Source organism: Echinops telfairi, unplaced genomic scaffold (genome assembly GCF_000313985.2).
Source record: "Echinops telfairi isolate 266 unplaced genomic scaffold, ASM31398v2 ScPeMD7_4;HRSCAF=17, whole genome shotgun sequence".
NCBI lineage: Eukaryota > Metazoa > Chordata > Mammalia > Afrosoricida > Tenrecidae > Echinops > Echinops telfairi.
In genome coordinates, this window is record NW_022103900.1 from 7,036,353 (window position 1) to 7,045,549 (window position 9,197).

General features: G+C 39.8%; 1 protein-coding gene across 2 annotated transcripts in view; it reads right to left on the reverse strand.

Moving 5' to 3' along the window:
- The window catches only part of B3GALT1 (beta-1,3-galactosyltransferase 1), a 490,113-nt gene that overhangs the window by 436,630 nt on the left and 44,286 nt on the right, over window positions 1–9,197 (reverse strand). The window contains exon 1 of one of the 2 annotated variants that reach the window (XR_006680911.1): window positions 2,805–2,902. The gene's annotated coding sequence lies outside the window, so the exon portion shown is untranslated. Of the gene's footprint in view, window positions 1–2,804; window positions 2,909–9,197 lie in introns of those variants that run through there. The other variant, XM_045299055.1, reaches the window with a different exon arrangement.

Consider the following 9,197-nt stretch of genomic DNA (forward strand, 5'->3'; position numbering starts at 1 on the left):
AAAACCTATGGCCATGAATGAACCCACAGGATAGAGGAGAACTGCTGCGGTGGGATTCCAAGACTATAAATCTTTGTGGGAGTAGAAAGCCTCATCTTTCTCCTGTGGAGTGGCTGGTGGTTTCAAACTGGTGACCTGGGGGTTAGCAGTCCAACGTGTAACCACCTATGCCACCAATGGTCCTGACATGAGCCATACTCTGTTAAAAAATATAGTCTTGAACATGACACAAAATAGTTTACATGATTTAAAGTGGTTTTCCTACTTTTCTTAAATTGGCATGCTTATCTGACTGTATCATTTGGCATAGAACTATTTACCCATTAACACAGCAATTGTTTCCTGAGATTCTATTATGTGTCAGGGTCTGTCCTGACAAGACCTAAATCTAGAGAAAACAATCCTCTCCTAATAAAAATGGTCTCATCACAAATATTTTCAAAGTAATAGAATTGAATCTAATGTAGAAGCAAGTGCAATATACAGATTACTATAACTTGAAAGGATTATGAAGAGGGTCTATTTAAGGCAATATGTGTATGGCTATCTGAATTTAACTGCATACAAAAATCTGAATGCTCTATTTGATGTGGTTTATACATAATGCTGGTGTTCATGTCAGAAAGCTAGCTTTAAATAGTATTAAACACAGCCTGTTTTAATATCAACATCTATAGAATATGCATATTTAATTTTTAGAAACAACCCAATATATTTTTTATTTACTCTGAATATTTTTGTTACAACAGCAAAACACTATGATAACCTTTGGCATTATGACCTCCTTCTATAAGAGAGAATATTAGTTGAACAAGTGCATTTATATATATACACGCACACACACAAAAACCCCTAATAAAACAGACTTGTCTCAGTGGATATTAGTAGGAAAAATCTCAGATTCTTAATCCATGTAATTACAAAGTATAATCCTATACTAAAGATGTTTCTAGTGCCAATAAGTCCAGGGCTTTCTGGACAATCACAATATTTTTGCTAATTATGTTAAGAATCGAGTATAAAAGGTCATACAATCTAGTCCAAAGAGAGCAACAATAACAAAAAAGCTGGTACAATCAAACAACTAGAACTATGACCACAGAACATTTGATGCCTGACTTTCAGGGTGATTACATTAGCATCCCAGTTGTTGCTCTTATCTTGGAGCAGGTATCTTTGGGGGTAACCTGTGATGATAATGGAATGATACACAGAGGTAATACTAGAGAATGCCGGCCCCAGTCACCTGAAACGTGTCACCCCACACTATTCAACCTGGATCTGCATAAAGCTTTAAATCTGTTGAGCCTTTCATCTTCTTTCGGATGTCTACCATCATGACGGAATCAAACTTGCCCAGAACTAGAGCCACTATTGAATTGGATCCTAAATCTATACAATGACCTCAGACTCAGAAGCCAAGGGAAGGTGTTATTTTAGGTAAATTTCCCAGAGCTCTTCAGCCAAAGTTCTGATAAAATGATGATGTTCCCAGAGAGCCTCCAGAAAAGGGCCATCTTTGTCTTTGGGCTGAGGAAGTGGTAGGAGAAACATGTTCGATGAGAGTTTCTTGACACAGCATCAGAGGCACGGACTAGTCAATCTATAACTAAAAAGAACTCCAAATGACCCCAAATACCATTTTTTCTTCAAAGAAAAAAATGACTTGAATCATATCGATGTTAATGAGGTGGGCTGGCGTGGAGACCCAAAACCCATCTGCAGAAAATAGGACACCCCCTCACAGAAGGGTAACAAGGAAGGGATGAGCCAGCCAGGGTGCAGTATAGCACTGACAAAGCCTACAACATTCCTCTAGTTCTTTAATGCTTCTTCCCCACCAACTATCATGACCCCCGTTGTACCATACAAATCCTGCTAGACCAAAGCATGTACACAGGTACAGATCAGAGCTCTGGACACGCAGAATCCAGGACAGATCAACCCCTCAGGAACAGTAATGAGAATAGCAATACCATGAGAGTGGGGGGGTGGGAGGAACCAATTGCAATGATCACGCATAACCCGCTCCTGGGGTGGGGGCAACGAACAACAGAAACGTGGGTGAAGGGACACAGCGGATGGTATAAGATATGAAAATGATAATAACTTCTAATTTATCAAGGGTTCATGAGGGGGGAGTGAGGGGAAAAAGAGGAGCTGATACCAAAGAAAATGTTTTGAAAACGATGATGGCAACATATGTACAAATGTGCTCGATACAATTGGTGTATGCAATGTTATAAGAGCTGTAAGAGCCCCAATACAATGATTTATTAAAAAGCAAACAAACAAAACTCAAGCTCTACTCACAGAAGTGCATACGGAACAGAGGGGACTTCAGGACGCTCCAAAGGCCAGTGTCTGAGTTCTCCACAGTGCTGCCCCAGAGGGAACGGTTACCAAGATTTTACCTCTTTGCCTCTAGAGCTGCTCGGCAGGGCTGTGACCAGCTCTTTTGAGCATCACACGAGTATTATCACTTTTGACATGTGCCATGACAAGAAAAAAAGGCTGGCAAGCACCTTAAAATGAAATCTCTTCGAATGATGTCTCTATTCCAAAAATGAACAGAGTGGCATTTTGCAATTCCCACGGTTTCTACCTATGAGCTTACTTCAAACCCAAGCATTATCTTTGCTCAGAAATTATTCCTGAACTTAGGTCACATGAAGGGTGGAGAGCATGAAATTCTACACGGCAATAAACAATTTCAGAGCACACATATTTCAAAGAACACTTTTATACCAGTGCTGCAATTATTTTCAAGGACTCTGAAATGAAAAATAGAAGTTAGCTCTTACCCTATTGTGACAACTTCTGTATTCTTCTCAGGGTAAAGTATCCATGTCTTCATACAGTTCTTCCGCTCCTGGACTGAGCAATTCCTGAAGTGTCTCTAGTGGGTCTAGAGGGAAAGAAAAAGATCTAAGTCAACGTGTTGCAGCACTTCTGGTAACATTGATTCTGTTTCAAGGTGCCGAGATTGTCTCTCTGTCTCTCATTTCGTACAGTGGATATATCTTGCATTAAACTCTCTTGTACAAAAGGATCCAGGATTCAGAGAATGGTTAGTCTAAAAGGGACATTACCTCCTGCATGTTATTTGTACTTTTACTTTTATTCATCTTTAAAGGGATGATGTCTTAGCCAATCATAACGTCATCTTAACTAAGTACCATCATTATCTGATGACTTGCCCGAGACCCGATTTTCACCCTTTGCTTAGTAAAGGCAAGGCTTCCTGTAAAAGCCACACCACATTTTTCGGGCGATGCAGTCCATTCTGTAGGTTCCCGGAGACTATTTTTTTGCTTTACTTTGCTGTGACAGAAAGTAACACATTTTGGGTCTTAATCTTCTATGCCTAATTTTTTTCTGCCCTAAAACTCCTTACCACTGTTATAAGTACCCCATCAAGTCTATAATAACGCTGCCCAGAGCCAGTGAAAACAGGTGCATTGCCAGCAGGTTCTTGAAGATAGCCTTCCATCAACACAAAGTTTCGGATTTTTTTTTTTTTTTGCAACCAGCAAAGAAAATAAACTGGCTTTGACAGCCGATTGTGGACTGCTCTAATTCCTTGAATCCATTTTCTGCACGCCTTACTTGGCCAGCCTCTTCCCATTGCCTGCAAGCTGAGTTTGTTTCTTTGCAAGCCTCTTTTGTAATTATAACCAACACCATGTTCCACAACCCAAAGAATTATTTGCCACTGAAAGTGTATTTTAACGCAAGCGTCCAATGGAAGCACTCAGTTTGAGGCTCTTTCTTGACCTGTCCTTTATCAATGGACCCAGCAGTCCATAACTGTGTTTAGAATAAGGGAAACCAACGCGGGGATGGGAGAATAACGCTCAGACATAACAGGAAGCCCAGTGGTGTTTCTAGCTTTAAAAGCTGCCACTCCTGATGTGATTGGTTCGTCCAATGATCTGCCTATGGAGGTTCGAAGTACAAGAACACAGCTGGATGGTACTTCTGGACTCTACCACGAAGAATCTGGCTCGATGTATCTTTGGATTCCTTAAGCAGAGATGGTTGGAGATTGCAGAGTGGTGCTAATGAATCCTTCAAAGATAGTCAAACAATAGTTTCCTGATGACATAGTCTTTCATTAGTAAGCTTACCTTATTCACATGGCTAACGGTAACTAACATAACTCCAAATAAATAAATATCCATGGGAATGAACCCTGTTAGTAGTAGCAAATGTTTCTGTGAGAGAAGTAGAAAGCATTTACACATAGACAGACTTGTCTCTGGGTTCTGGATAAATTTAACACTCAAAAGAGTTCAGTGAAAAGTGGCCCATACATACTGTATGCTTTTGTGCTAATAGGAAGATCTAGAACAAGGAAAAGTAGGTATAGTGATCAGCAGAACAGTGGTTATGAGAGATTTAGAGGGAAATAGCAAAAAAGACTTTGTAGAAGAATAGAAAAATATCTTGATTGGAATGGTGGCTACATGACTGTACACATTTTGATGAACCTAATGAAACTGTGCCATTAAAATCTGCATACTGTAGGGCAATTAAATTATACTTCAATAAATAACAAAAAAATCAATGGGACCCAAAGAGGCCTCTCAATTCCAAGATTTTGAATCAGAGAGTCTTTAAGAAGGGGCCCTTCTTAAAGACTCCTTCCTGTCCATTTCAAATTTAAACTATGAAAGCCAAGTCTTCATTCTTTCATTTATTCATCTATCCAACAAAGATTTATAAAACACAAATATATCCAGAGTTAGCAGCGTGGCACTGATCCAGCTGCTAGAGAAATAGTGAGATGCAAAATAGACATATCTGCTAGTTTTATGGAATGCATCGTCTGATGGGACAGTGCGGGGGCAGGGCGGGGACATGGGAATAGTTAAATTGGCAAAAATATAGGGTTGTGGCTGTAGCATCAAGAGAAGTCCCAGGTTTAAACTTGCATCAACATCAAATACTTTATGCTAACCCAAACGTAATATATTGGTGCACATTGAGTCAGTAAAAGATGATAGAGTGATCAGACCAAAGCAAAGCAAATAATGGTTTCTCTATATTATGTTCTAAGTTGCATTTTATTTGGCCATTATAGTCCTTTTAACCAAGGTGAAGGTCTTCTACACCCAAAGGCAGCTTGTCTATGCAGCTTCCCGTGAGAAAAACATGGTCTTAAATGACCCTCTTTCCCGTGAGCAAACCACAGCTGGGAAGACAGGTGCATCTACTTCTCGCGACTATGCTGCTGCCAATGAAGCACTTGCAGGTTCTCCAACTACAAGCATTGGGCACACACACTGTAAGGTCCAGCTTGTGACAAGAGCAGTATTTCGTATACTCTAAACAAGGACGAACAATGAGTAGGTGAGTATTCCAGTATAAAAGGCCCGCAGATACATACTTGTACCTCCTCCTTCATTCCCTCTATCTATCCACCATTAAGTGAAATATTTTATGGGCAATTCAATGTTTAAAGCACATTAAAAATCTTCCATAACTTAACCGAACATCTAATTTTTTTTCCCATTTTGGTTTTCCCATCTCTTTGCTCTAAAGTATCTTTTTTAATGAGGAGAATTCATTCATAAGATGAAAGAATATGACTTAATAGAAGAAGTATAAGTTAAGTATCTCAAGCTCACTGCCAACGAGTCCATCTTAATTCCCGGTTACCTGTACGACAGTGTAACTGCTCCTGGGGTTTCCGAGACTGTACATCTTGATGAGAGCAGAGCCTTGTCTCTCTCCCAAGAGCTAGTGGTTACCAACTGCTGACCCGGCAGTTAGCCCAATGGGTGCCTCATGACATTAACAGGGTTCCTAAATAAACTATAAGAACCTTATTATTAATTACTGAATTTCCAAACCGTCTAAGGAGGGCTATCCTATTGTGTATTTTTTGAAGCTTTCTAAAGGAAAACCAACAGGATTTTTAAAGGAAACATATTAGAAACCATGGTTAGCTCAAAATTTAGCTTTGGAATAAGATACTTTAATTCAAGAGCACAAAATATCATGGGCAAATATTTTTAACCAAGAATCAGCAATATAACTCTTTCACTGGTCTCTCTTAGCTTTCCCAGTGTAATCAGATACTTAGGGTTTGGGCTGCATTCAATTGGGAGGACACTTAAATTCTTAAATTCCACAAAAAGCAGACACTTCAGTTCTAAAACAATGAGGATTCTAGAGCCAACTGTCTCGAAGAGGAGTGCTGTTCCATTCTCCTTCAGAGAAGAATGGCAGGCTGCAATTTGAACTGCAGAATGGCATTTTAATTACTGTTCCTCCCCAGTTAGTGGCACATTGAAAAGAAATCTGTTTTTGCTAATTAGGAATTGTGGTTGCTATTTTGTATCACTTTAATGTTTAATATTTAATAAATGCATTCATCGGACCAAAAACTACACTTTAAGAATCCCATATCTATGTTTATTCTACCACCAAACAGTGGATGTTTAGAATAGCTAACACCATGGATTATTTTCCTAGCCTTTCAGTATAACCTCACGTTAGTTAGTGTTGTTCATTTGTTTTCCTCTTCCTGTGAGGATAAGCTTACTGCTTTTCCTGTGGTTTGATTCTTTGATAGTCACTTTTCCATAAACTTTATGAAATCGCTAAGGAAACTGTAGCATTGGATTTGTGAGATTCAGCGATATTTTGTAGTGGATTAAACAGTTGGGCTGCTAACTGTAAGGTTGGTGGATCAAACTCATCAGCTGCTCTTCAGAAGAAAGATGAGGCTCTCTGCTTCTGTAAAGATTTACAATCTCCAAGATCCAGACAGCAGTTCTGCTCTTAGAGTTGCGCGGAGTCAGAATCAGAGCCCTGCTGGGGTAGCGGCTATGTGTTGGGCTCCTAAGTGCAAGGTGAGCCATTCGAAACTCCCAGACATTCCCCATGAGGAAGACAAGGCTTTCTCCTTCCCTAATGAGGAGCTCTGGTGGCACGGTGGCTACACATTGGGCTGTGATCAGCAGGGCACAGTTCAAAACCAGCAGCCTCTCCAGGGAAAAACACAAGACCTTATTCTCAGAAAGCCACCAGGGCAGTTCTACCCTATCCACAGGGTTGCTATGAGGTGGCTTCAACTTGGTGGCAGTGAGTGAGGAGTCAGAGTTAACAGGAGGGACACCACTACTGATATAAATCAGTGGATGTAAATGCTGGGATTTAAGGCTTCCTCAATCTCCTTGTATAAACAATTATATTGTGCAACCCTTTATGATTTCTCCTGGCTTTTGCATTGTCAAAGCTTTGTTTCCCACTAATTCCCAAAGATGTCACATGACCTTGATTCTGCAGTCTCCTGTCCAGGAATAAGAAAGGCTTTCCCAGGTGTCCTTAGAGCACATCGTAAGCAGCTCCGGGCCGATGAATCCATTAATCACTAAATGCACCCAACAGCACCGACACATTTTGAAAGAGTAAATAAAATTTGGGGAGCTAGCGGCTTGGGATTGCAAATTTTTCTAGAGGTTCAATTTCATGGATTAGCTTTATTGCATCTGCTTGGTTTAATTAAGTTAAAAAGTATATATTTCGCTTCTTTATGTCACTCATTGTATAAGACACTAGGGATCCATGAATAAAACATGGCTCTTCCTTGAAAGTATGGATAGCTGAGTTACTGAAGGTGAAGGAGACATAAACGCATTAAAAGATCATCTAATGCCATATGGCAAATGCCGAGACCGATGTAAACACAGCAGCTGAGGGGAAACGGAGGCTAGAAACACAGTCCCAGATGAGATGAGAAAACCTAGGCAAGAGTGTGCACATCTGAAAATAACACGTGTCTCCCAATCAGTCCTTCAGATACCGGCATGACGACAAGCGGCTGACCCCAGGAAATCCTTACAAAGTTGATTTTGTTCTGGTTTGTTATACTATCACTTAAAAAAATACATTTGACTACTGTAGGCAGACTTTTCTCACCCACAAAAGGTGCACAACTATAGGTTTATTGTGATATTTCCTTTTCTTTTTTATTCTTTTTTTAATCATTTTATTAGGGGCTCATACAACTCTTATCACAATCCATACATACATCAATTGTGTAAAGCGCATTTGTACATCATTCTCAAAACATTTTCTCTCCACTTAAGCCCCCGGCATTAGGTCCTCATTTCCCCCCTCCCTCCCCGCTTCCCCCTCCCTCGTGAGCCCTTGATAATTTATAAATTGTTATTTTGTCATATCTTGCCCTATCCGACGTCTCCCTTCACCCACTTTTCGGTTGCATTGTGATATTTAATGTGATAATATATTAACTTACTGTAGTACATGCTAAGTACCAAGTATTTAAATAAGCCACCCATTGCTATTGAGGTTTGGCTTATCATTATGAAGATCTGTCTTTGAGGCAAATGTTCATGTATGAACAACCTGGGATTGGTCATCGCAGCTCTTCCCTTGGAAAAACTCACTCTGCTTTTCCATGTTATTGTCCTGGTGTCTGCATTGAAGGACACAGATCCGTATTCTGGACAGACATGTAAATTCCTTCCCGTGGACAGCTATTTCATTTCCACCCTCATCGTAACCCCTAGGGGACAAAGCACAGTTTGCGCCTGTTTGAATATTCTCATGAACTTTCTTAATTAAATCATAAACTCGTGGTACTTTAAATTCTCTATGTAACCAGTCTTAATATCTTACTTCTTTCCTCATTAATTTATGGGTTAAGTAGAGTCCATGGTAGGTTTTTCTATTTATAAACTCATCTTGAGTTTATCTTTTCTGGAAATTCTCCTCTAATAAAATATTTTGGAGTTTTATATTTTGATTTCCCCATAACCATTTTGAACATCATGTAAGGGATTTCTGGGTCTTCTAGACCAAAGGTCAGCAAACTTGTGAGTCACATGCTGGTCTTTCTCTGCATGCATGTGGCTCTGAAGTAAAACTGAAAAATTAAAGGATAGTATTCAGAGAATGGTGATTTCATTTGTTTGGGGGAAAATAACATATTTGAGGCTCTCAATTTTTAAACTGTTGTGAGGGACAGGATTGGCTCTTCTGTCTCAAAAGTTTGCAGGCCCTTGTTCTAGAAAATCACTTAACCACATACAGCCAGATGAACCCAGTACTCCTCTTTGTGAACGCAATCATTTTGGCACGAAATAAAGAAGAGAGAGAGAAAAAGGTCGATGAGAACATGGCCTGGAGAGAGGTTCCCCACAAAAAATGTGTGATCCCCC